Here is a 5,910-nt window from a genome sequence, read left to right on the forward strand (position 1 = left end):
ACCTACTGATTCAGAAAGTCTTTGTCGGGGGGGCGGTGTCTCAGCGATCTGAATTTTAATAAGCCTTCCAGGTGATGCTGATGCACTAAAGTTTGAGAACCACTGTCTTACAAACATTCAAGTATCCGCCATCCTTAAAAAAAATGCCTTCCCCTACCTTGGTCAAGTTATGACCCTTGTTTTCCTCCTTCCTCCATTTTCTGCTAAACATCTTGAAAGAATAGTCTACAATCTGTCTCTATTTCTTCTACTTAGTACTCATTGGCTTATGTCCCCACTGGTCCTCTTGCCAAGGTCATCAGTGACCTCCTATTGCTTAATCAGAAGCTCATTTTCAATCTTCCTCTAACTTGACCTCCTTACAGCATTTGCACCTTGAACACTCCTGGTTATTGAATTTTGTTCGTCTCTTGACTTCAAAGATACCATTCTTTCCTGGTCCCACATTTATCTCTCAGTTTTCTCAGTCTCATTCTCTGGCTCTTCCTCTGCCTGCACATCCCAGAATTTCATCTCCATTTCTACTCTTGCTGAGCTACATACTCTTCCTGGGTAATTTTATCTACCTCTGTGGCTTCAACCACCGTCTGCATGTTGATGCTCCAGACTGTCTGCAACTGCTTGCAAGATCAACATGTATTTCCAGGTATTTCTTGAACATCTCATCATCCATCACAGACTTGCTCCACTTAATAACTATCTCCATCTTCCAGGTTAGCAACCTTCATTTGACTGTCTATTGACCCCCTCCCCACACCACATTATTGATTCTAGTTATGTATTGTCTCTAGAATCTGACCTTTGTTCGCCTTTACTTCTGTGTTCACTGAATGAATAAGAACATTTCATAGTATGCTTATACTAGGTGAAGTAGGTAGGGACTAGCTGTTGGGTTGCTTCTTAGCCTACGTTTGGAAGTAGACTAAGTGTACTGAGTGATAAGTAGTGGTCAGTAAGATTACGTTTGCTTTAAATCTGTGGCATTTCTGGACCACTGTCCTAGCTCTAATTTTTCTCTTAATTGAGCTCATACCTCAGTGTCTGAGGCCTAAGACAGCAGCAGATGTAAATTGGGTCATTCCTTTTAGCCTGTGGCTGAGGAGCCACTCCAAATCTAAAACATAAAAGCAGGAAAAGGACTTTCATCATTTAAAAAATTTCCCACATTTTTTAGTGCAGTTCCTTGCTCAGTTAGGGGCCCCACTACTTGTAAAATTGAATTGAAAGGCTTGGGAGCCACTGTTGAGCAGACCTCCTAAAGGTGGAGGAACATGTAACAAGCCCAAAAGTCATTCTTGGGACAAGTAGGACTTCTGTCTTACACTTACTAAGAACTTCCTAAAATATCTTCTTTTGTATCTTTTTGTTCTAAACCCCAAGATAAATCATATGAAAGTTATTTTTAGGAACTCTCTTCTGTTGCGCCATCTTTCATTACAATGAAAATGTAATCATTTTCTTGTTGAATACCTGTTGTCAAATGACAAAAATAGGACAATTTAATAATGAGTTTGATATCCTTTATTCAAGGGAAAACTTGTACTCCCCATGGATTTGGGGGAGTACAGTGCCTCACAAGCAGCGGAGTACTCTTCCTGAGGGATTTGGGGCAAGAGCGAGTTTTATAGAGCTTTAGAAGTGGCAAAGTGGAAACAGCATGATTGGCTAGGAGGTCAGGGATTTCCTTATAAGGATAGCAGGTCAATCAGGGAATAAGGAAAGAGTATTTGGCTTAGTTAATTGTCTGAGTTTGCATATCTGACCTTACTTAGAACAAAGAAGTTATTACAAATTCTTGGCAGTTGGGGGTTGGCTGGTTTGATATACTCTATTTCTGGTCAGGTGAAGCATTTACAGGGACATGAAAATTATCTAAGTTTCAGTTTGCTGACATGGCACCCTAGGCAGGAGGAGCTTCACCCTGGGCTTGGAAAATTATTTCAACAATGGGGTACAAACATTTCTAGATATCTGCTAAAGAAGCTCTTGACACTGTCCTTCCCAGGATTTCAAGAAAGGAGATGTTTTGTGGGGTATATAATTAGGAAACATAAGGAAGTGACATGTAATTTGACTCAGGATGACTATATTAGTTTCCTATGGCTGCCATAACAAAATACCACAAACAAATTTATTTTCTCACAGTTCTGGAGGCTAGAAGTCTGAAATCCAGGTGTTGGCAGGGTTGGTACCTTCTGTAGGGTCTAAGGGAGAATCTATTCCATGCTTCTCTCCTAGCTTCTGGTGGTTGTTGGAATTCCTTGGTGGTTCATTTTTTGTAGGTGCATCACTCCAGTCTCTGCCTCCTCCACATGGCCCTCTCACTGTGTGTGTCCTTTCTTGTTATAAGGACACCAGTCATTGTATTTAGTTAAGGACCCACCCTAATTCAGTATGACCTCATCTTAACTTGATTACATCTGCAAAAACCCTATTTCCAAATAAAGTCATTCACAGGCAGTATTTGTGGGGGACACTAGTCAAGCTAGTACAACGAGTTATTCCAACAGACTAACTATGATAGAAGTTACTTGTTATAGAAGAATTTAATTAGAAGTGAATAACAAATATCCTTGTATTGTGAATCGAATACATGCATTTTTTCTAAACTCTTAAGAAAATTGTTTATTTTCCACTTTGTTCTCTGCTATGAAAATATTATTCTAATGTTCCTAAAACTAACTTATACTTTTAGAAAAGCACTCTGGGGCTTATGACTATAGTTATGGACATTTATAAAGAGGAAGAGGCCAAAAAGTTTATTTTATCAATACTGATAGTATACTTTCCAAGACATAAGACTCCACTTACACTTATTGGCTAGATCTCTAACAAATGTAGTTAACTTAGAATCCAAGATGAGGTACATTTCGAAAGATGTAGTCTTTATTAACAACTCTATGTCCAGACACTGTGTTATCTAATGTGATAGGAATGATAACTTGAAGCTACAAATTCAGATATGCAAAAAAAAAAAAAAGCTTTAAATTCTCTCTAAACTGGACTTAATTTTTTTTTTTATTCAAACACTTCATTTCTATCTCATGGAAGAAATTTTAATCTAGTCATTTTCACCTAAACTCAGTCAAATTCAGTTATCTTTTCATAAATTTTAAGTTAAAGGTTTGTCACTTTCAGGATTGTTCCCTTCACCCCTTCTATCTTGGGTATGATATCGTCCTGGTCTGCCTCATATCCAGCATGGTAACGCCTGTATGACTTGTATGGTGAGGGCCTCTTTCCCAACAGTGGAGCCTCTTGAGGATCACCAGCTCCAGTTCAGCTAACTTCTGTACTCTTCACAGCTATAACAGGAAAATCACCCATTTAGCTGTATGGGGGGGCTCTTTGGGTCATGGGGAATTTCTGTGAGGCTACCTTAGGCTCCTCATATCCAAGCACCCTAAGCAATCTTCCATTTAACCTCGAGTGCTCATGTGGGCTACCTTTTCAGACAAGCTGGTTTGAATCAGGGAACTGAGATCTACTCTCCGTCATACCACTGAATTTATTCTGTGTGTGTGTGTGTGTGTGTGTGTGTGTGTGTGTAGAGGGGATGATTCTAACGTCACATTCCCCTGTGGCTGGGCTGCAGGAGGAGACAGAGATCAGGGACACTCCTCAGAGGCTGATCCTCTGGCTTCCTCTCCAGCTCTAGCCTTTCTCCCCTGAGTTCTACTTAACTAGTATTGGATAGGGGTAGGAAAAATGGATTTCAAATACTTGTTGTCTTCTACCTGAACTGTGACTTTAGAATTCTGGAATAAAAAGTTTAGTGTCCTGTTGTCTGTTTGCTTTGGTTCTGCTTCCCCTCAGGGTGGTTGTGGCTTCACATCCGGGGTGTGAATGGGGATTATCACAGATGTATAAAGAAGTGGAGGTGGAGGGTCCAGCGTGACACAGCTCACAGCATAATCTGATTCTCTGCTACCTTTCTTTTTATAATTCTTGCTCCATCTACTTTGGTGAGTCCTCTTCCTCCACCTAAATGCAGGTGTTCCCCAAGTTTCTTTCCCTGTAGACTCTTTGGGTAATTTCATCTATTTAATACCGTCAACAATTACTTCTTTGCCCTAACTCCCAATTCTATGCTTTGAATGGATTCCTAATTAAATTTTTTGGATAAATGTAAATAAAGATCAGAATTAGATTTTATTTATTTAGGAGTCTAAGTGTAAGCCACTCAAGTGCTACAATTATTCTTGTTGCAGTGAATTTCCCTATTTTCTTTAAAAAAAAAACTTGACTTTCCAAATTCCTAGATTCTTAAATGAAATTATTAACTACATTTTGGCTGCCTTATTTTTCTGAATTTTAGTTTGAAGGGAAGCTATCTGCTGTAGCTCAGGAGTAAATTTGCTCTCCTTCCTCCCAACTGCCCCTAAGTCTCTTTGAACTTCTCTAGAAGTCATCCTGTCCAACATAGTGGCAATATTTCCTGATAGTGCTTTTGACAGCAGAATTGTCCAAAGCTGAGCCCTGTGCTTCTAAGGCAAGTCTCTCGTAAGGCAAAACTAGTGTAGAGGTTAAGAGCCTAGTTCTGGCAACCAGACAGCCTGGGTTCAAATTGTAGCTCTGTCACTAATTACTTGCTCTGTGACCTTGGACAATTTATGGAATCTAAGTTTCCTCATCTATAAAATGAGTAACAAAGCTCCCTAATTCATTGGGTTTTTGTGAGGATTAAAGAATTAAACAGTGAAAGAAATGCCCCATACTAAGAACTATGTAAGGAGCTATTATTATAACCAGTCATCTTTTGCTGTTTGTTCACCTAGTGTATTTATTAGCCTTGGCCTCTGTTTATTAGGCCAGACTAGCTGTTTAATTTTCTCAGTTATTTCTTTAAAATTCAACTTTTTCAGATCAAGATGTGATATATCTTGTACACTTCACACACATGCACAAACACACACACACAAACACAACTTCAGCACTGGTACACATTGTAATGATTTCCTTTCATAGCCATTAAAGCAGTAGGTACGAAAAAGTTTGTGCTTGGCCTACAGTAGGGTCAGCAAGAGAGAAGCCTTGAGTGTGACATTCAAAGGAAGTAGGCAGGACTTGGTGACCTATTGATTATAGAGGATCTGGTAGGTGAAGGTATTACACACCACTCTAAGGGACCAACCTAGGGTGATTGGGAAAGTAAAGATAGGGGTGCTGTATTTATCTATTGCTATGTAAAAATGACCCCAAAACATAGTGGCTTAAAACAACAATAGCCATTTATTTTCTCTCGTTTCTGTGGATCATGAATTCAGACAGGGCACAGGAAGGGATGGCTGGTCTCTGCTCCGTGATGTCTGGGGTCTCAGCTGGAAGGTTGAAGGCTGGGACTGGAAATCATCAGAGAGCTTTTTTTAATCCATATTTCTGGCTAGGCCTAGCCTGGGAGGTCACATACCTCACTTCTGTGATACTCCATGGTCAGGGCAGTCAGTGTTCCCTCCCCAGATTCAAGGGGAGGGAACACCGACCCCACCTCTGGTTGGAGGAGTGAGCAAGAGTCATATTGAAAGAAGAGCTTGTAGGGTAGGCTAATTGTATGATTAGGCCACCCAAGATGGCTGTTCTCTTGCTCTCTGTACATCCCTCAACCAGACCCTGCTTCACCTATACCCTACTCACCTGACTGACCTTCCCTCTTAATCATAGAGCCTGATCAGTAAATGCCTACCTACTTGCCCTGGCCCCAGCTAGTGAGTGTTGTAATCTTTAAATCAGAACAGTTCCACAAAGATGGTTTATCAAAGGGGCAGTGAGGGTTGTCTCCTCTGCTGGTTTCCCTGGTAACTGATGAGGCAACCTGATATCAATTCCCCCGTAACAATTCCCTCTTCTTCCGGTAGGGAAGACTGTTGCCACTGCCAGCCTGCCATCTGCTGCCAACAATGGTGTGTCTCT

Source organism: Delphinapterus leucas, chromosome 7 (genome assembly GCF_059928025.1).
Source record: "Delphinapterus leucas isolate spDelLeu-1000000601 "Yukka" chromosome 7, BTC_Dleu_Yukka2, whole genome shotgun sequence".
In the NCBI taxonomy this organism is placed as follows: domain Eukaryota; kingdom Metazoa; phylum Chordata; class Mammalia; order Artiodactyla; family Monodontidae; genus Delphinapterus; species Delphinapterus leucas.